We start from the raw sequence: 23,648 nt of genomic DNA on the forward strand, positions 1-23,648 counted from the left end.
GGAGAGCAGAGTTAGGAACATAATATCTGATTTTGGAGAGTATACCAACTGTCTTAGAGACTTTCTTAGTTATGTGTTGAATGTGGGTGCTGAAGTTGAGTCTCTTGTCTAGGAATAGGCCAAGAAATTTGCCATCATTTTTATTACTGATGTTGATGTTGTCTATCTGTAGCTGAATTGCATTTGATGATTTGCTTCCAAATAAGATGTAGTAAGTCTTTTCGATGTTTAATGTTAGTTTGTTCGTTGACATCCATAAGTGGACTTTTTTTAATTCATTATTCACAACATTATTTAGTGTATGTGGGTTGAGGTTTGAATAGATAAGAGTAGTATCGTCAGCAAACAGTATAGGTTTGAGAATATTAGAGACATTAGGCAGATCGTTTATATATATAAGAAATAGAAGAGGTCCTAAGATGCTGCCCTGTGGCACTCCAACGGTAATTGGTAGAGTGAAAGAAGTTGTATCATTGATGGTTACATATTGGTGTCTGTCACTAAGATAGGATCGGATGTAGTCAAGGGCAAGGCCTCGGATTCCATAATGCTGGAGTTTAAGTAAGAGGTAGTTGTGATTAACAGTATCAAAGGCTTTTCTTAGGTCAATGAAGAGTCCAATCGGAAACTCATTTTTGTCAAGAGCTGAGTAGATAATGTCAAGGAGACTAATGATTGCATCGTTGGTGCTCTTTTGGGACCGGAAGCCAAACTGGCAGGGGCTGAGTATGTCGAATTTTACGAGGTAGGAATAGAGCTGTTTGTAAATAAGTTTTTCGAATATTTTTGATAGAATGGGTAGATTTGATATTGGTCTATAATTGTTTATGTCCGCCGGATTGCCTCCTTTATGGAATTAATAGCATGGTGGCAAAAATTCACCTGAAAAGTGGGGCTTCACCTAAATTTTTCAAGGCAAGAACAGCGCCGTTTCATTACAAGCAATTGGTAGAATCAGTCCTGGAAAAGCATGTTGCAGAAGGCATCTTAGAGCCAGTTACACATAGTGAGTGGGCAGCCCCAATTGTACCAGTGTTGAAGGCAGATCGGAAATCCTTGAGAATCTGTGCAGACATCAAGGAACTGAACAACCGCATACACTGTGAGAAGTACCCTTTACCTAAGATAGACGAGTTGTTGTCAGTGGTCTGCAAGGGAGCAATTTTTTCTAAGATTGACCTGAAAGATGCTTACTTGCAAATTCCTGTAGAGGAGGAGAGCCAGAAATTGTTAGTGATTAATACCCACAAGGGGTTATTTAAGTATAAAAGACTTCCTTTTGGACTCTCCTCGTCTCCAGCAATTTTTCAGAGATTCATGTCCCAGTTGTTAGTTAACATTGAAGGTGTGGCTAGTTTTTTAGATGACATTATTGTATGTGGGGAGAATGAGGAAGTGCATGATGCTAGATTAGAACAAGTTTTGAATCTTTTGCAAAAGCACAATGTGAAGATTAATAAGGAAAAAACAACGTTGAAGACCAAGGCCATTGAATATCTGGGGTACCATATTTCAGGTAAGGGCTTTACTCCTTCTCACAAAAATGTAGCTGCTATAATAGATGCCCCAGCCCCAACATCAGTTGGGGAAGTACAGTCTTTTGTTGGGATGGTTACATATTTTTGTAAGTTCGTGAAGAACTTTTCAACAAAATTAGCACCCTTGTATGAATTGTTGGAAAAAGGGGCTAGATTTAAGTGGGCAGCAAGAGAGGAACATGCATTCAGGAATATTAAGCAGGAATTGATCAATTCTCCAGTGCTCACTAATTTTACAGGTAGACTCCCGTTAAAACTGGAGGTAGATGCTTCCCCAGTAGGAGTGGGGTGTGTATTATTACAGGAAATAGATGGTCAGGATAAAGTAGTATATTTTGCTAGCAAGAAATTATCTCCTGCGGAACAGAATTATTCTCAGTTAGATAAAGAAGCCTTAGCTTTGGTATATGCTGTAAGAAAACTGAGGTATTTTCTGCTGGGGAGGAAATTTCTTGCTAGAACAGATCATAAACCCCTGCTAGGATTGTTTGGCAGAGGTAAGCAGATTCCAGTTAATGCCAATGCTAGAATTCAAAGATTGGCATTACTACTCTCAGTTTGAGTATGATTTAGAGTTTAAGCCATGCAAGGATGTAGCTGATGCATTAAGTAGATTGCCTGTGACAGAAGAATTAAATTCCAGTATTCCAGTGGAGTATGTTAACCTGGTGGAATCTATGTCTTTTGAGGATATTTCATTCCAGACTATTAGGAACTTCTGCCTGTATGCCTCAGGTACCAATTGGTACGCCATGAGCACAACCTTCTTCACCTTGTCATAATCGCCGGAGTCGTCAAGGGATAACGTGGAGTAGGCGATTTGGGCCTTCCCAGTCAAGACTGACTGTATCATGATGGCCCAATTCTCCCTTGGCCACTCCAAAGAGGCAGCGACTTTCTCGAAGGCTGCGAAGAACTTCGAAACTTCTCTCTCGTTGAATTTTGGGACCATTTTGATGTTCCTTACCGGATCGAAACTGCTGGCTTCCGTCGTTGGCCTCCGACCACCTAACCGTAATACTTCTAGCTCATGTTGTCTCTCTCTTTCCTCTCTGTCTCGTCGTTCTTGTCTGTCTCGTTCTTCTCTCTCTCGTCTCTCTTCTCTTTCTCGTTCTTTTTCTCGTTCTTCTCTTTCTTTTTCTCGCTCTCGCTTTTCTCTTTCTCTTTCTCGTTCTAATTCTAAACGTCGTATCTCTAGTTCTTTATCTTGTCTCTCTCGTTCCATTTCTAATTTCTTCCATTCTATTTCACGATTTATCTCTAGGGCACGCATTTTGACTGTAAGAAAGCTAATATTAAGCTCACCTGCATCACTGTCAATGTCACTGCCCTTATCTTCCTTTTCCGTGGAAGCTATTTCCTCACCTTCCTTTATACTAGGAGGCTCGCCTTCCTGTTTCTCCTCTGCCTTCAAGTGCCGGTGAACCTTGGACAAGATCTCCACACGGGAATCACTGGCACGGATCTTGATCTCCAGGTAGGCGCTCACTAGTACAAGCTCTGGTTTGCTCAGATATTTTAATCTGGCAAGACAGTCCTCTCTGTTCAGAAAAGCCTGGACATCGTCCAGATCATCGATGGTAGCTTTTTCTGCCATTGTCGCAGATTGAACACTTAGCACTTAACACACCGCTTTCACGTTAGCACTTCACGCACCGAGTACTGTTCTACGTCAATATTGCGCTTTATTGCACCAAACACTGCACTTGCCAATATTGCACGTAATTACTTCGGGCACCGCACTACACAATATTGCACCGAATCCCAGCGAACACTTCGCTCTACAATATTGCACTGAATCACGCCGAGCACCGCACTATACGATATTGCACTTAATCGCTTAATCACAGCGAGCACCGCACTGCACAATATCGCACTTAGTCACTCTTGAGCACCGCACAGGACGTATAACGTCACAATCGTTACACACAGGGGGACTTTTTTTACAGGGATTACGCCACTTCACCACCCCTGTCAAACATACTTAACAAGGGGACGGATCCCGCTGGGGATGCCAATTATGTTACGGCCCTTTCGGGTCGCAACAGGATTCGTACTCTGATGTCATTAGAGGAAGTTGTATCCGGCCCCAAGCCAGTAGTGGCTTTCAAGGGATGAGATCCGTGATGCAAGTAAAATAAAAGGGGAAGGGAAATATAGTTAAGAACTTAAGATTATAATTGTTCCCATCACCAATAAATAATATAAGATTACACAGGGGGAGGGGTATTAACACTGCACAAGGGAATTATTTACACAATTGTCTTCTTCTGAAGACTCTGGATCCAAACTCTCGGTGCCAAGTCCTCGGTGCTTTCGTGGTCTCTTGACGAATCTTTCGACCAAGCTGAGTCTACCCCAAACACAGGCCAGCCAAAACACAGGTCCACTGGGGGCACCGCCGTGGAGGCCGTCAACCACAAGTCCAGCAGGTCTGCTGGCAGGTTCCGGATCAACAACGCTGGTCAGGCCACTCCACGAGCGATACTAGGGTAGCGCCCTAGTCAGGAGCCTCGTGTGATACCACAAATCACTCTCCTGTCCTCAATACCCCAGTGGATAATCGTCTCCAGCAGTCGGTCCCAGGTACGACGATCCTTCACTGCCGCTTCACAGGCAGGGTAACACCACAGTGTTCATCCGGGAGGCAACTCACGGCTGCTATAGCAAAGCACAAGGTAAGGGGACGGCTGCCTTGGGTAGACTGCCTCAACTTCCATCACAGCAGTCCCAGGTCGACTCTGTAAGCAGACACGTCATCAATAACAGGGACACTAAAACACCTCACTTACAGGCTCAGACACAAACGCCCGACGTATCCACTCCATAGATGGCGTTGTCGTCTGAGCACCACCTCACCAGAGGTCAGCAGCGGCTGTGTTGAGCGCTGAACGGGACTGGAAACTGGCCCTCGTAGCCAGTACACGTCGTCCTCACCAGGTGTCGTCGTCCGTTTGGAGGGGGTTTCGGGAGCTGACCCACAGATGGCGTGGTCGTCACTGCTCCGTGCTCGGACGCTGGATCCGGGTTCGTAACAATATACAAGGACAATAACTACATATAGAATCTCTATTTTGATTATCAGCACTTCCACCATGTCATTTGAGGTGTTTAGCAGCTCAGTACAGATGAGTGTGTCTTTGATGTAGAGGCTGACCCCACCCTGAAGCCGGTGTTTCCTATCACATCTGAAAAGACTGTACTCTGAGATCCATATTTCACCATCATGGTAGTCCTTTGTGTGGGTTTCTGTTAGGGCTGCAAACACTGCATTTGCCTCATGAAGGAGACATCTATAAATTGAACTTTGTTGGTTTTGCGTGTTTTTATACCCTGGATGTTGGCAAATATAAATGATGTTATCGTGTTAGTGGAAGTGCTGGAAGCCTTACTTGGTGTTAATATCTGAGGCTCTGATTAATCCTAAATTAAGTCTGTTGTTGAAAAATGTCAAATATGGTTGGAATGATAATTTGTTATTGTCAGAGTATGCTGCAGTGAAGGCTGACCTTAGTATTCACCAGGATGTACTCTTGTATAGGAATAGAGTGGTGGTGCCTGGGGAACTGAGATGTAAGATTTTGGAACAGCTGCATGTAGGCCATAATGGCATAAATGCTATGATAGCAGAAGCTAGAAGTTGGGTTTGGTGGCCAAAAATAGACCAGGATATTGCTGAGGTAACAAAAAATTGTCATATTTGCTTTAAGAATTATCAGAAACCCCAGGCCCCAGTACTTTCTTGGCCATGCACTGGAAAACCCTGGTCTAGACTTCATGTAGATTATGCAGGACCTATGGATAATAAATATTACCTAGTGGTGGTGGATTCATACACCAAATTTCTGGATGTGCATGTGTGTAATTCCACCACATCATCTGTAACTTGTGAATTACTAAGGAAAACATTTTGTAATTTTGGATTGCCAGACATAATTGTCTCAGACAATGCTCCTTATTTTGTTTCTGTGGAAATGGAGGATTTTTTTTTAGGAAAAATGGTATTAAACATGTAACACCTGCCCCCTATAATCCTTCTTCAAATGGTCTAGCAGAGAGAGCAGTGAGATCCTTGAAAGAAGGGTTAAAGCGGTTTACGGAAGGTACTATTAATACAAGACTTTGTAGATTTTTATATAATCAAAGGAAAACTGTTCATTCTACTACTGGTAAATCTCCTTCTGAATTACTGTTTAATAGACACTTTAAAGTGCACATGGAAGCAGTATAGACAGATCCCAATAAAGAGAAATCGGTAACTAGCTTGGCCAGTCAGTTGGCTCAGGGAGAGGAATTGTTGTTTAATGAGGGGGATGCAGTATATGCAAGGAATTTTGGAAGTGGAAAGCCCTGGATGGAAGGGAAAATTAGGGAGGTCCTAGGCCGCAGGAACTTCACTGTGCAAGTGCAGAGTTTTGGGAACATTAATTGGAAAAGGCATGCTGATCAGCTCATGCCAAGGTTCACAGGGAATTTTGATGACCCTTCAGGTGGGGGTGGGGCAACTAGTGATATCCATCCTTATAATGAAGGGATAGCAGCACCTGCAGGAGACTGGGAGGCAGAGCAAGGGGCAGTAGAGGGTAATGGGGATACAGTTAACCCTATGGACTCTACAAGGAGTAATTCAGAAGAATGTTTCCCAGTAGTAACAGGTTAGGACTTCCAGTTGAGAAAATCAGGAAGAGTCATACGACCGCCTGATAGACTTAACCTGTAGGGATATAGTTTATTTAAAAGGGGAGGAATGTTGGGATTGAGTACTACAGATGTTGGAGGTAGCATGTTTGGAGCAGATGCTCTTTTGTTTATGATCTTGTTAATAATATTTCATGTACCTGATAATGTTTTGTTGTTGTTACTGGCGGAGAATAAAAACCATGTGGACGAAGATTGTTTGTCTGACCAAAACCATAACAATTGTTATTGGTGTGAATGTAAAATGGGGGGTTGTTAAGGGGTTAATAAATAAGTTAGTTAAAGGAGTGTCCATTTTTCCTGTGTAGGAGATCAATGATCAACCTCTAGGCTGACTATTGCTGTAATAAGCCACTACAAGTTATTTCTCTATATTTAGTGGGGGCCGGGCCTTTGAGATCTCCCATATTTGATAACTCTTAATGCTAACTACTGCCCCTACACTCATGTTATACGATATCCCCCATAGTACAGACTCCCTTATATAACACTTGTACACAATGGATGGTATTTCACTGATGTTCCCAGCTTTGGTTTTAGTGAGTGTATGATGGACACAACATCTGTCGGGCTGACTGGTAAAAGGAGAAGAGAGTTTGGATAGCTGCCTGAGAGATATGTGTTAATATTCAAAAATTCAAATTCAAATGTTTATTCAGGTAAGGTACATACATACAAGGTGTGATACAAACATTGATGGATTTATAGATAGAGCTAGTACATACACTGCCTAAAGCCCCTATTACGTAAAGCGTTTCGGGCAGGAAAAACACTAAGATTAAAACTTAATTCTAATTGAGATTAAAGTATAAATTGTGTTGAGATAATATAACATTAAAAAAGGGGGAACATGGCAGAAAAATAGTAAATATACAATTTGGTCGACAAACAGCATTGTTTAAAATAGCAGACATGGGTTGACATTTAGGGAAAGGTAGGTTACATGGAGTTAATTTGGTAGTGCTTAGTTTATTTATTTATTTATTTATGCATATACAAGAATGTACATAAGGAATGTGAGGATACAATTATGGTAATTACAGTCTTGTAAAGCCACTAGCACGCGCAGCGTTTCGGGCAGGTCCTTAATCTAAGAAAATTTTAAGGAGGTAAATACTTGCAAAATTTATAGACAAAAAAATGATAACAGATTACATGGAATGAAAAAAAAAAAAAGATGAGAGAAAATTATAGGTACAGTATATTAAAGCACATAGGTAGCTATGATTGATTGCAATGACAGCTTAAAATGATAGTTGACAACAAATTGGTAGGCACAATACAGCAGAAACAATATAAGATTGATTGCAATGACAGCTTGAATGGTAGTTGACAAAAATTGGTAGTCACAATACAGCATATGGCTAGCACATAAAAGAAGACAGCAATGAACACAATGATAAGGTTGTTTGATATTACATAAAAATTAGGAGATTGGGTACCACTAGGTACAGAGCAAATTAAAGCTCAGTGTAGGAAACTAAATAGATGAAGTTAGGTACTTTTTGGTTTTGCTTTTAAATAAGGCAAAAGTTTTACAGTTTTTCAATTCACTAGGGAGTGAGTTCCATAGACTAGGTCCCTTAATTTGCATAGAGTGTTTACACAGATTAAGTTTGACCCTGGGGATATCAAAGAGATATTTATTTCTGGTGTGGTGATAATGGGTCCTATTACATCTGTCCAGGGAGAGTTTCAGAGCATGGTTTGCATTTAAGAACAGGGTTTTGTAAATGTAGTTGACACAAGAGAATGTGTGGAGGGAGTTAATATTTAGCAAGTTTAGAGATTTAAACAAGGGAGCTGAGTGTTGTCTGAAAGCAGAGTTAGTTATTATTCTGATAGCAGATTTTTGCTGTGTGATGATGGGCTTAAGGTGGTTTGCAGTGGTAGACCCCCATGCACAGATACCATAATTAAGATAGGGGTAGATTAGTGCATAATATAGTGAGAGGAGAGCAGAGTTAGGAACATAATATCTGATTTTGGAGAGTATACCAACTGTCTTAGAGACTTTCTTAGTTATGTGTTGAATGTGGGTGCTGAAGTTGAGTCTCTTGTCTAGGAATAGGCCAAGAAACTTGCCATCATTTTTATTACTGATGTTAATGTTGTCTATCTGTAGCTGAATTGCATTTGATGATTTGTTTCCAAATAAGATGTAGTAAGTCTTTTCGATGTTTAATGTTAGTTTGTTCGTTGACATCCATAAGTGGACTTTTTTTAATTCATTATTCACAACATTATTTAGTGTATGTGGGTTGAGGTTTGAGTAGATAAGGGTAGTATCGTCAGCAAACAATATAGGTTTGAGAATATTAGAGACATTAGGCAGATCGTTTATATATATAAGAAATAGAAGAGGTCCTAAGATGCTGCCCTGTGGCACTCCAACGGTAATTGGTAGAGTGGAAGAAGTTGTATCATTGATGGTTACATATTGGTGTCTGTCACTAAGATAGGATCGGATGTAGTCAAGGGCAAGGCCTCGGATTCCATAATGCTGGAGTTTAAATAAGAGGTAGTTGTGATTAACAGTATCAAAGGCTTTTCTTAGGTCAATGAAGAGTCCAATCGGAAACTCATTTTTGTCAAGGGCTGAGTAGATAATGTCAAGGAGACTAATGATTGCATCATTGGTACTCTTTTGGGACCGGAAGCCAAACTGGCAGGGGCTGAGTATGTCGAATTTTACGAGGTAGGAATAGAGCTGTTTGTAAATAATTTTTTCAAATATTTTTGATAGAATGGGTAGATTTGATATTGGTCTATAATTGTTTATGTCCGCCGGATTGCCTCCTTTATGGACTGGCGTTACTCTTGCTTTTTTGAGGATATCAGGGAAGGTGTGACACTCTATAGATTTGTTGAACAGTAGTGCTATGGGTGGGGCAAGGGCATGGGAGGCTCTCTTGTACACAATGGACGGAATTTCACTGGTGTTCCCTGCCTTGGTTTTTAGAGAGTGTATGATGGACACAACATCTGCCGGGCTGATTGGTGAAAGGAGAAGAGAGTTTGGATAGCTGCCTGAGAGATATGTGTTAATATGTGTCTGAGTCTGTGGGATTTTACTGGCAAGATTAGCACCAACCGATGAAAAGAAACTATTAAATTCATTTGCCATTTCTAAATCAGTTGACGGTATATCCCCATCCTTGTAGAGTTTTATTTGGTTATGTGAGTGTTGTTTAGTTCCTAGGATACTAGAGATAGTTTTCCAAGTGCTTTTCATGTTACCTTTTGCTTCATTGAATCTATTCACATAATATGCAAGTTTTGCCTTTCTTATGATACTGGTAAGCATTGATGAGTACCTTTTAGCTACTTCCCTTGAAACTAGGCCAATCCTAACTTTCTTTTCATATTCATGTTTCTTGTTGATTGAGTTGAGAATGCCACTTTGTGAGCCATGGATTGTTTAATCTTTTGTCAGTTACTTGCTTTGTAAGAAGGGGACAATGAAGGTTGTAGAGGCTTAGAGTTTTGGAGAGGAAGAGGTTAGCTAATGAATTTATATCATGGGTATTAATGAATTCAGAATCCCAGTTAATATTGTGAAGTGCCTCTGTAAGATTGTCTAAAGCTGATTCACTTGTGTAGCCTAAATGAAAATTTCTTGCTTTTTGGTGGTGTTATGTCCATGTTCACTATGAGAAAGGTAGGATAGTGGTCAGTTGTTCTGTCGTAGATTATACCAGATACAAGGGGAGCTGTTATGTTTGTCCATATGTGGTCCAAGGTAGTGGCTGATGTTTGAGTGACTCGGGTAGGTTTGGTGATAGTGGGGATTAGCATACAGGAGTTCATGCTGTTAAGGAAATAGTCAACTTGAGAGCAGTTTTGTTGACCCAGGTCAATATTAAAGTCTCCTCCCAGAATGATGTGGTTTTTGTTGAGATTGTTGATTATAATAAGATTCCTTAGGTTGTCTGAGAAAGAAGCTATGTTAGTATTAGCGAAATCTATAGATGGCTCCAATAGTCAAAGAGGATTTAAGGGATTTAATTGTAAACTGAGCAAAAGTATATTCACAGTAGTCATCTCTGTCACTAATAACACTGTTGCAGATAAATGTATCTCGGTAATATATAGCTGTGCCACCACCTTTTTTATTAGGCCTACAGTTATGAATGGCTTTATAACCAGCTAAGTTGTAGAGTTGGGTATAGTCTTTATTTAGCCAAGTTTCTGTTAAAATAATGAACGATAGGTTAGTACCTAGTGCTGTGAGTAGTGCATTTAAATCGTCAAAATGTTTACCAAGTGATCTAACATTTTGGTTATAAACTGATAGATAGGTGCTATTTTGGAGTTTGTTTTTAGCCTGGTGTGCTGTGAAATACTTACAATAATGATGATCAATGTGCTGGTTGGTATAGATATGAGACAGAAGATTTTGATCAGGATCAATATCAGTGTGCATAGAGATGCAGAGGGATCACGATACAAGATACACGATAAAGCAAAACACAAGAATAAGAGCAGATACAATAAAATAGTAACAATTTAGAAGTAAAATAAAGATCCAATAGATAGCCAGGGAGGACACAGAAGTTACATAAAATAAAACACAAAAAATCAGTAGAGACTGACAATATAAATGTAAAATAAAAAATAATAAGAAAAATAATAATCATAAAAAAATGATCTTGAAGATAATTAGCTTAGTAATGGTTAATTAACAGGGTAATAAAAAGCCCTAGGTTTAGTGACAAGGGGATTAACTAAGAACAAATAATTAAGAGTATAAAACAGGCAAAGATGACAAACAAAAAATAAAGTAAAAATAAAAATAAAAATAAAAATAAACACCTTTGGAAAGGAAAGGCAGAGCTTAAGTACACTTTGGTTGTATGTGAGACTACAAATTATGTTCTGGTTATTCAGCTGATATCCCACAGTCATCCAGGAAAGAAGTGAGGTGTGCCTCAGTGGTTATGACATAAGTTTTTCCAGAGTCAGTCTTCCTAGCTATTATTTTACCATCGCGCACAAAACAATGTTTAATAGCAGTGGATCTATTGCGAATTCCACGTAGTTTAAATAAGAGATTTTGTCTGAATCTGGTAAGACATTCAAGTTTTAACCTTGGATTGTCAATGAGCAATCTGAGAGCAGCAGTACACCGAGAACTTCAATAAGATCTTGTAGATCTGAGGCAAAGTGAAATTGACACCAGTAATTCCATCTATCATCATACTATCATGCAAGAGGAACCACACATCTATGGATCATCCAATAAAATCAGCAGACTTCCAGATGTTACTACTGCTCGGCTTAGACTCGGTTACAAGTATCTTTGGGAATTCTCATTATCTGCTGATGTAGACCTGACCAAATGTAAACTGTGTCAACAAAATTATTCGCACACCCTCCGTCACTCTGTGATGGAGTGCGAAAAGATACGTGAATTTAGAGACAATTCTATAACCAATGTTCCAGCGATGTGTAAATATTTCATTAAAAATGATCTGCTACCAGAAATTTTAGCCAAATATCCCCAGTTTGCTAACAGTAGGTAGTAACTGAGTGATTGCATGTAACCTATCCACCGCTGCCCACTGGATGGGGGGCGGTGTGCAGGACAAACATATAAATTGTGACACTAGCTCTCCACATATGTCAGTTGCTTAATTTAGAACCTGTACGTGAGGTCGATCTCGAACCCATTGTTGATGTGACGACTTATATTGAATTTTGTAACTAGCTCATCAAGATTGTAACTTGCTTAGCTAAATTAATTATGTGATTCAGTCCCTGAGCCCATTATGTGCCTCTGTAACCCTTTCCACTACCGCCCACAAGATGGGTATGGGGTGCATAATAAATGAACTAAACTAAAAATAGTTTTTATCTTAAACTGGTTGGGAGAGGTACAGTCTTTAACATGACTGGGAAGGCCATTCCACATTCTGGGTCCCTTGATTTGTAGAGCAATTCTAGTTTGATTAAGTTGTACTCCTGGAATATCAAATAGGTATTTGTTTCTGGTGTGGTGCTCATGGGTTCTGTTACAACCTTTTAGGAAGCTTCTAAGGTCAGGATTGACATTACAGTTCAGCGTTTTATATATAATAATAATAATAATAATAATAATAATTTTTATTTAGGCAAAGGTACATACATAAAGAGATTTTACAAAGTTTGTTGGCTTTATAGATAAGAGCTAGTACATACAATGCCTAAAGCCACTATTACGCAAAGCGTTTCGGGCAGGAAAAAACACTACTGACTAAAGCTTAAAACTAATGGGTAAAAAGAAAAAAGAAAAAATGGGTAACAAAAAAGCACTAACAATTGTTAGTGCTTTTTTGGGTCTGAAGCCATATTGACAAGAAGTAAGTATATTGTGTTTGGCTAGATAAGAGTAAAGTTGCTTGTAGATTACTTTTTCAAATATTGTTAACAAGTTTGGCAGGTATACTTCAGATACCTTCTTCATTAACTTCACTTCAATAACAACAACTTCAGATATAAGTCTGAAGTTGTTGACATCAATGAGATCACCATATTTGTGGATAGGGGTTACTCTCGCTTTTTTTAAAACATCTGGAAAGGTTTGGAGTTCAAGTGACTTGCTGAATAGCAATGCAATAGCAGGAGCTAAAGATCTGGAGGCTTTTTTGTAAATTAAAGTTGGTATCTCCTCAAGGGCACTAGTTAGACTTGATTTTAAGGGAAAGGATTATCTCATTAACATCAGTGGAATTTGCAGGCGTTAGGTACAGAGATTGTAGATAGTTACCTGTAAGATAGTCCTGAACATCAGTACTGGAAGATGGAATATCATTTGCATGGGATGACCCAATGGAAGAGAAGAATTTATTGAACTCAATAGCAGTATCAGAGGCTGTAAGCTGACCATCGTTATTGGACAGGATATAAATAAATAATAAATAAATAAATGTTTATTCAGGTAAGGTACATACATACAAGAGATTTTACAAAAATTTATAATTTTATATATATGTGTCTGAGTCTGTGGGATTTTTCTGGCAAGGTTAGCACCAACCAATGAAAAGAAGCTATTAAATTCATTTGTCATTTCTAACTCAGTTGACGGTGTATAGCCATCCTTGTAGAGTTTTATATCTGATTGAGGGAGTGTTGTTTATTTCCTAGAATATTAGAGATGGGTTTCCCTAGGATTATTAGACTTAAAATACCCTTTACCATCGAGCATATATTAGAAGGAGGTGACCACTCGTTACAGGAAAAATACCAAATAGTCAAAGCACTGGTAAATCTCCAGTCGACCAACAAATTGGGTCACATCTGACCCATGCCACATTTATACCTGGCGCCACCAACAGCTAAACACAGAAAACAAATGCCTCGTCGCAACACCATGGATCAGCTGACGCCATAAACACAACACACCGCTCTGCGGTGCAGCAAGTCTCCCTCTAACATCCCCCTCTGTTTTAGTCGCCGCTCCTCTTTCTACAGCACAGCGCACAAGCACCTTTGAAATTCTTATCATCCTCAACATAAACGCCTCTACCAACATCTGTACTGGTGCAGTCATCGAGAGGACAAACCCTTCATGCAAACTTCACCTATTATCAAGAAGTTTACACACATCAGTATTAAGGTCAACCGTTACACAAACTGCACGTATCATAAAGGAGCAGGAGCAGCAGCACCATTGACTGCCAAGTGTTCACATCAAGTCTAATTCTAAGAAGTAACATTCAAGTCTTGCCTAACCGTCAACATTCTTGTTTGAGAAGCTGTTCACTTAAGACAGTTAAGCAAGTCCCAGCTGTGTCTGGGTACAAGTGTCAGGATGAACAACCAAGCGGGTTTTCTTCCTATTAGGGAGTGTTGTACATGCTGCTATGACGGTGTGTCCGCTCACAGGATGAGTGGCACTGCCTAATAATCTTGCCCCTCGGGGCATAACTTTTAACTGTAAACTGTCAACATTGACACTTCACCGTGAAGCATCTCCCAACATCGCTACTCGTGCAGTCATCCTGGGGAGAAAACCTTCACACCAGTTGCAAGTGAATCAATTGGTTCACGTATTCAGCATCGCATTTTGACGTATAATTAACACAAGGCTAAGTGGCCTTCAAAATTGAAGGGATATCCCGTTTTCTGTTCTTGGGTCCTCGGGTAAGTTAGGTGTGGGCACTTTAGTACAACAATTTAGTGACATTGAGCGAAAAGGCTGCATAACGAAGATGGAAACTCACCAGTGTCCAGAGTGTGGAAAAGAATTCAGTCGTCTTGGAAATATGAGGCGGCACAGGATGGTGCATACGGGTGATAAACCTCATGAGTGTCCAGAGTGTGGGAAGAGATTCAGTCGTCTTGGAAATAAGATGACTCACATGTTAGTGCATTCTGGTTATAAACCTCATGAGTGTCCAGAGTGTGGGAAGGGATTCAGTCTTCTTGGAAATATGAAGACCCACATGTTAGTGCATTCAGGTGATAAACCTCATGAGTGTCCAGAGTGTGGGAAGAAATTCAGTCAGCTTGGAACTATGAAGACTCACAGGATGATGCATTCAGATGAAAAACCTTTTGAGTGTGCTGAATGTGGCAAAAAATTTAGGGAACGTCGAAACATAATAAAGCACATGTTAGTGCATTCATATGATCAACCTCATGAGTGTCCAGTGTGTGGGAAGAGATTCAGTCTTCTTGGCAGGATGAAGACTCACATGTTAGTCCATTCAATTTATAAACCTCATGGATGTCCAGAGTGTGGGAAGAGATTCAGTCAACTTGGAAGTTTGAAGAGGCACAAGATGATACATTTGGGTGATAGACTAGACATTTTGAATGTGGGAGAAAATTCAGAAAATGTTTGAGAATAATAAGCCACATTTTATTATACATTAATCCATCACACAATTTGGAAATTGTGAGCTTCATCAATAAAAAATGAATATATCAAGCTCAACAAACCACAATGTAGGACTGAAAACAGGAGATGCTTTTTTACCCACAGAGTTATAAACCCTTGGTTTATAACTTTAAAGCCTACCTGCTGAAGCTGCAAACGCTAAAACTCCGACTTTTAAATTACAGCTGGAAAAGATCAAGGCAAATGGAGGGGGACCTTCGACAAGCCGCCATCTTCCTGCCTTCGTCGAGACCACTGATGTTAGTGACTGGTAAATATACTGCTTTCACCTTATCAGCTGGACATACAAATACAAATATTTATTCAGATAAAGTACATACATACAAGGTGAAATACAAAAGTTGATGGATTCATAGATAGAGCTAGTACATATAATGCCTAAAGCCACTATTATGCAAAGCGTTTCGGGCAGGAAAAACACTAAGACTAAAACTTAATACTAACTTAGATTAAAGTATAAAATGTGTTGTGAAAAAATCAGAAAAAAGTGAAAAAAAAGTGTTGGGGGGGGGGGGGAAACATGGCAGAAAAAAAGCAAAAATACAATTTGGTCAACAAACAGCATTGTTAAAAATCGTAGACATGGGTTGACATTTATGGGTGAGGTAGGTTGCATTGAGTTAATTAGGTGGTACTTAGTTTTTATCTTACATCCTACAAAGTGTGTTTTATTTTATGATTAATAATTTATTTATTTATTTATTATTTATTATTTAAATAGATTTAGCTACGAAAGTAAAGCTCTGCAGCATGAGGTACTGAGGCATATAATAATAAAAATGATGATAATAATATTTTATTCAGGAAAAGTATATATATAGATGCAGAGTTACAAACATAATGTTGGATTTATAGATGGAGCTAGTACATACAATACCTAAAGCCACTAATACGCATAGCATTTCGGGCAAGGTGTGGTGGGGAAAAAAATACTTAGACTAAAACTTAATAGTAATTGAGAGTAAAGTATAAATTGTGTTGAAAAAAGGAATAAAAAAAAGGGGGGAACATGGCTGAAATCAGCAATTGTACAAATTGGTCAACAAACAGCATTGTTTAGAAGCAAGACATGGGTTGATATTTAGGGGGCAAGTTAGGTTACATGGAGTTAATTAGGTAGTACTTAGTTCTACTCTTAAATTGGTTGAGAGAGGTACAGCCTTTGACATAAATAGGAAGGTCATTCCACATTCTGGGTCCCTTGAGTTGTAGAGCATTTCTAGTTTGGTTAAGATGCACTCTTGGAATATCAAATAGGTATTTGTTTCTGGTGTGATGCCCATGGGTCTGTTACAACCTTCTAGGGAACTTTTAAGGTCAGGATTGACATTGCAGTTCAGAGTTTTAAATACATAAGAGTACACATGAGAAGATGTGCGGTGACTTAATATCTAACATATTCAAAGATTTGAGGAAGGGTACCAAGTGCTGTCTGGGGGCCAAAGTTAGATATTGTTTTAATAGCAGCTTTGTGTTGAGTAATTAGAGGACATAAAGGATTTTGTGTAATAGAACCCCAAGCACAAATACCATAATTGAATTAAGGATAGATGAGAGAGTAATAGAGCTTCACCAGGGCAGGGAGAGGTACATAATTTATTTATTTATTTACAGTATATATATATATATGTATATATATATATGTATATATATATATATGTATATATATATATATGTATATATATATATATATATATATATATATATATATATATATATATACACATATATATATATACATATATATATATAAACATATATATATATATACATATATATATATATATACATATATATATATATACATATATATATATACATATATATACATATATATATATATATATACATATATATATATATATATACATATATATATATATACATATATATATATATATATATATATATATATATATATATATATATATATATATATATATATATATATATATATATATATATATATATATATATATATATATATATATATATATTTATTGTGTCCTCACTTGAACGAACTATATGGGGCGAAGCCGATTCGTTCCAGTGCGGAATTTGTTCCATCCGTCCGGCCCCAACAACCTTCTTAATTTTTTTTTTTTAAACATATGCCAGGACACATTAGTTTGTTTCTTTGTTGTGTGGTGCATCATTATAATATCTTTCATGCTCTTTTGGTGTCAATAATAATCTGAGATGTGAGAATCACCATCCCCCACACCACCCACACCATCCCCCACACCATCCCCCACCCCACTCACACCATCCCCCACACCACCCACACCATCCCCTACCCCACTCACACCATCCCCCCACACCATCTCCCACACCACCCACACCACCCCCCACACCACCCACACCACCCCCCACACCACCCCCCACACCACCCCCCACACCACCCACACCACCCCCCACACCACCCCCCACACCACCCACACCATCCTCCACACCACCCACACCCCCACACCATCCCCAACACCACTAACACCATTCGCCCCCACCACCAACACCACCACCCACACACCCTCACCCACACACCCCACTCCACCACCCACACACCCCACATCATCCCCCCACCACCCACACACCCACACCATCCGCCACACACCCCACACCACCACCCACACACCCCACATCATCCCACATCATCCCCCACACACCCCACACCACCCACATCATCCCCCCCACACCCAACCACACCACCCACCACACCACCCACCACACCACCCACCACACCAACCCACCACACCAACCCACCACACCAACCCACCACACCAACCCACCACACCAACCCACCACACCAACCCACCACACCAACCCACCACACCAACCCACCACACCACCCACCACACCAACCCACCACACCAACCCACCACACCACCAACCCACCACACCACCAACCCACCACACCACCAACCCACCACACCACCAACCCACCACACCACCAACCCACCACACCACCAACCCACCACACCACCAACCCACCACACCACCAACCCACCACACCACCAACCCACCACACCAACCACCCACACCAACCACCCACACCAACCACCCACACCACCCAAACCACACCACACCACCCACACCATCCATGGGGTGTATTGAAGCAGCAGGCTTGGAAGCGTCTCAACTCGCCCGACAAAAAAAAATGATGGGTTGACATTTCTCAACCTCTCCTCCTCCTCTCCTCTCCTCTCACACCTCCAGGACCCTCTCCTCTCCTCTCCTCTCCTCTCCTCTCCTCTCCTCTCCCCTCTCCTCTCCTCTCACACCTCCAGGTCTCCTCTCACACCTCCAGGACCCCCCCCACCACCCCAGGTACCCGGCCATACACACCACAATGCCAAGTCAGCTATTGTTTTCTACAGGAAATAGTAAAACATGTTAATGATTAATAATGTATATTAATACAACATATTTTGGCATAAATATTTTACAGCTAAGATTGAGATTTATAATAGAGAATGAATGAGAGGTTTGGCAGCCATGCGTGGTCAGCACCCTTCTCTCTCCACTTCCACCTCCCCTGACAACACCTTCCACCACTGACCCCACCTGCCTCCCCTGACCCCACGTGCCTCCCCTGACCCCACGTGCCTCCCCTGACCCCACGTGCCTCCCCTGACCCCACGTGCCTCCCCTGACCCCACGTGCCTCCCCTGACCCCACGTGCCTCCCCTGACCCCACGTGCCTCCCCTGACCCCACGTGCCTCCCCTGACCCCACGTGCCTCCCCTGACCCCACCTGCCTCCCCTGACCCCACCTGCCTCCCCTGACCCCACCTGCCTCCCCTGAAATGGGGAGCCGGTCGGCCGAGCGGACAGCACGCTGGACTTGTGATCCTGTGGTCCTGGGTTCGATCCCAGGCGCCGGCGAGAAACATTGGGCAGAGTTTCTTTCGTCCTATGCCCCTGTTACCTAGCAGTAAAATAGGTACCTGGGTGTTAGTCAGCTATCACGGGCTGCTTCCTGGGGGTGGAGGCCTGGTCGAGGACCGGGCCGCGGGGACACTAAAAAGCCCCGAAATCATCTCAAGATAACCTCAAGATGACCCCCACCTGCCTCCCCTGACCCCCACCTGCCTCCCCTGACCCCCACCTGCCTCCCCTGACCCCCACCTGCCTCCCCTGACACCATGCACCTGCCTCCCCTGACACCACCTGCCTCCCCTGACCCCACCTGCCTCCCCTGACACCGCCTGCCTCCCCTGACCCCACCTACCTCCCCTGACCCCACCTACCTCCCCTGACCCCACCTGCCTCCCCTGACACCACCTGCCTCCCCTCTCACCGCCTGCCTCCCCTGACACCACCACAAATGATGCCAGCCACCTCACCAAGGCCTAACGTTCACACGACCTGTGCTTGTTTTATTGGTCTACTCAAAATTTATTCTAAATAGATATTAGTACAGTACGTAGGCTGTTAGAGGAGGGAGGGAGGGATCCAGGAAACAAACCCTCCCCCCCCTCCCACCCACTCCCCCAATGGCTCAGGGAGCGACCGGCCGTCCACACAATGCCAGCTGTTATCTACACCCCAATTGTATTAAAAATTCTGTGAAAAGGAAATGTGTTCAAACTGTTTAAAATATGTACTGTATATATCACAATTTTCACCATTATTATTGCTTCAATATGACATTTTTCTAATAAAAAGGCTATTTTCAGTGTAGATAATGCGATAATTATCATTAAATTGACTCTTGGCATCTGACGACGAAAGGAGAGTGAGGTAGTGGGTGGTCTCTGTGTAACAAACTAGGCTGTTGTAAGAATTATCCAGAGTGGTTTATCGACAAAAGAGAATGGGAAGCTGAGCCGCATGGTGACCTGACCCCCAGGGGAATTCGCGGTGGAAATAACCAACGCTTTGTTCATAGCTGCGTAAAATGAATCATCCTATAGTATTCAGTAATTTAGAGAAAATTAGCCTTTATTCATTTTGCATTAAAATTGTATTGTATAATAGTACTGGATACAATATCAAGAGTATTCTAATTATTGAGTTTAAGTCACCATCAGTGACGTCACGAATCAGATCTAACTTTTGAGGCGGAGTGACCGGCGGTCATAGGTCATCAGGGGTTGACAGGTCTACTATTTCTCAAAGTTTTAATAACCATTTTTGGGGATCGGGAACAGCTCTGCCGTTAGATGTTTGTAATTTAATTCAGTAAAATAATTCAACCAGTCTGGATCAATTAAGTACAACAGAGTTTAATTGTTATAACTTAACCTTGCTAAAGTAACTGGGTAAGCGATGCGGAACAATACAATACTCTGTCTGGGGTAGTCCAGACAAGGAAAAAATCAGTGTGGTCACGGAAGCAGCTGGGATAAGAGGTCAACATCTTACCTCTCCCCTAGACCAGCCAAGACATCTAGCTGGTCGCCCAAGGTATAGTTGCTATTGTTAATTATAGAAATAGTCTTCTCATTTGCCACTCAGGTCAAGTAGGGAGTGTTAAAAATAATAGGGAGTGAACATATTTAGATTTTGTTTTAGTTTTCTTTTAATAAATTAAATTTGTTATTAATTTGCATTTTATTGTTTCCATGTGTTTTATGTGTATACTTGTCCTGGTCACGTGGTCCACACGAGGCAGAGTTGCATTGGGCGCCGATTCTAACATCGAATCGGAATTATCATTACCGTGTAATTTATTCCACACTCAAGGTCATCGTTTATAGTGGGGATCAAGCCCCTAGGTTGATTAATTAGCGTGATCGATCCAGACCTCGATCATTGCTCTTGTATTACTGGTCTGGTGGTGGCAGCAGAGGTGACTCTAGGGTTTTGTTCAGAGCTTAGGTCACGTCATACTGGGTGTAGAATCCTAAGTCGGTCAATCGTCTTAGGACCACGTGGCGTGGAGTTGGCTTTGGTAAAAGTTTTGGAGTCCCTTGGTTTAGAAATAAAAGTAAGAATACGGGTAGAGGGAGTAGAAAGAAGGAAGTAAAGAGAGAGGAACCCGAACCCGTGATACAATGGTGCACAGCGGTGGTTTCAACAATTTTGTTTGAAATTGTTGAAAGGCTCACGCGTCTAGCCGTTCGAACACGTGCGCGGATGCTAAGGAGACAGCCGCGGGCCAGGATTAGCAGTGCGCCCCACAAGTGCGTTTGAGTGGGGATTGGCGAATCTTGGGTCATGCGGGCTGATATGATTAAGGTTAGTTAGTAAGATTAGGCTGTTAAAATAGATTTATTGAAAAGGAGACCGCTCCGAGTTGATTGGACTGGGTACCATACTCGACCCATTGCAATTAATTCAGAGGTGTTGGGAGCCACCATACTCTCAACAGCAGTTCCTTGAGGGCTGTCGGGGGCGGATATATCTGTGGGACGCCAGTAGATAGTCCGAGGGCGTTATTAGACGACCCAAAACGCTAAGGAAAAACGTAATCCGTGAAGGGCGTTGCGGCCTCCGAGGGACGGACTAGTAAACTACCTAGCAGCGATTCAACAACTAAGTGATCGCACACTTAGTGGAGGTTGAATCGTCCCTAGTCATAATTGTTGCTGAAAGCTGCGTGTCGCTCTGTTGGAACCTAGATGGTGTGGCCTCTAGGCTAGGTGTGGTACGGCGAGCCGGTAGGAACGATTATAAGATTAAGTCGAGTGCATTTTTGAATTAAGTATACTTAAATTTATAAAGTAATTTCAGTTTATTTGCGTTGTTCTAGATTAATTTTTTCCCCTAAATTCAATCCCCGGTTAAAAATTTTTTTTTTATCAAAGTGTTTAGCGTTTTCTTGCATATTAGGCTAAGTGCGTACATTTTTTTGCTATTCCCTGTTGTATTAGTCTAAGTCAGAGGCGTTGTTACTAGAGTGTAGTTAATCCTCTGGACTTAGGGCTATATGTCGGTCACGATAGATAAGTGAAGGAGTTTAAGGGATAATAAGTTGCGTGTAAATGCTTAATAGAGTCCGTGGTATATTTCTAAGTATTTTGGGATAAGTTTTCGGCTAAGTCGATGTCGGAAACTCGTTAACTAATTAAGTTGTATTCGTGGGTCACGTGTATGATCTGGGCGTCATTAGGATTCTCCAGTCGATGCGAGTGATATTTTCTAGTTTTTACCAGTAAGACGGTAGAATTGTGTTTGTAGACTTAGAATTCTGTTTTCAGTAGAAACGTAGGTGGAAAATTTTCTAAGTCCAGCTTGGGCTAGAATCTGACTTTTTGGCGGAAATTCTAATTTTTCATGTTTCGTGTATATTCTGGGGCCAGTATTACTCTCTAGTGCGCGCAAGGGACGTAATTCTGTTCGTAAAGCATTAAACAGTGATAATTACATTTTTGCCGAATTTAGTTATTTTTCGAGAAAATCGTGTCGTAATTTTGTCAGAGTCCATTTGAGGTGAAAATCTCTGATTTTGACGAAAATTCGAATTAGTGAGTGTTGAAACCGCCCGATGTGTCAGTATTGTTCTGTATACAACGTCAGTAGTAAATAATAACGTATTTATATCTGGGAACGAGAAACCCAAATTTTTGTGAATTAAAGGAGTTTTGTGATATTTGGGGTGATAGAAATTTTTTTTTCCCTCGGAGTCAGAAAAATTGGCAGAGTCCAGCAATTGAGTAAAAACGCAGTTTTTGAGAAAAATTCAATTTTTAGTAAGCATTTATAGGTCCTGGGTGTCTATATTAATCGCTAGAGCGGTTTATTAACGTAAAACTAGTTATTTTCCTTCAGAACAATAATTTTGTTTTTTTCAGCGTTTAAGCGAAAAAGCGCGGGACTTAGTTTTTTCAGCGCAGCTGGTCCCGCTCCATCAGTCATCAGTGGCCACGCTGCTCACTTCAAGCGCGCTTAGTATTCAAGTACAATAAATATTCTTTATTAATCCATCACGAGTGCTGCGCGTTAGTTGCGTTATCATTTAAATTGTTTTATATAAATTAGATTCTTTAATTTTTTTAACGTAAAGGACTTAGGTTTCAGCAATAGAACTGCGGGATATTTCACGGTCAGACACGAGTGCGGGGCAGACACTCATTCATTGGATTCACTATTGTATCACGGGTTCGGGTTCCTCTCTCTTTACTTCCTTCTTTCTACTCCCTCTACCCGTATTCTTACTTTTATTTCTAAACCAAGGGACTCCAAAACTTTTACCAAAGCCAACTCCACGCCACGTGGTCCTAAGACGATTGACCGACTTAGGATTCTACACCCAGTATGACGTGACCTAAGCTCTGAACAAAACCCTAGAGTCACCTCTGCTGCCACCACCAGACCAGTAATACAAGAGCAATGATCGAGGTCTGGATCGATCACGCTAATTAATCAACCTAGGGGCTTGATCCCCACTATAAACGATGACCTTGAGTGTGGAATAAATTACACGGTAATGATAATTCCGATTCGATGTTAGAATCGGCGCCCAATGCAACTCTGCCTCGTGTGGACCACGTGACCAGGACAAGTATACACATAAAACACATGGAAACAATAAAATGCAAATTAATAACAAATTTAATTTATTAAAAGAAAACTAAAACAAAATC

At 41.0% G+C, this 23,648-nt stretch overlaps 1 long non-coding RNA gene across 2 annotated transcripts in view; it reads left to right on the forward strand.

Moving 5' to 3' along the window:
- The first annotated feature begins 13,242 nt into the window (after positions 1 to 13,242).
- Positions 13,243 to 23,648, forward strand: part of LOC138358828 (uncharacterized) — a 37,937-nt gene continuing 27,531 nt past the window's right edge. For both annotated transcript variants that reach the window (XR_011225567.1, XR_011225568.1), the window contains exon 1: positions 13,243 to 15,370. This is a non-coding gene — a long non-coding RNA (uncharacterized lncRNA). The remainder of the gene's footprint in view (positions 15,371 to 23,648) is intronic.

This window comes from Procambarus clarkii, chromosome 86 (genome assembly GCF_040958095.1).
Source record: "Procambarus clarkii isolate CNS0578487 chromosome 86, FALCON_Pclarkii_2.0, whole genome shotgun sequence".
Taxonomy (NCBI): domain Eukaryota; kingdom Metazoa; phylum Arthropoda; class Malacostraca; order Decapoda; family Cambaridae; genus Procambarus; species Procambarus clarkii.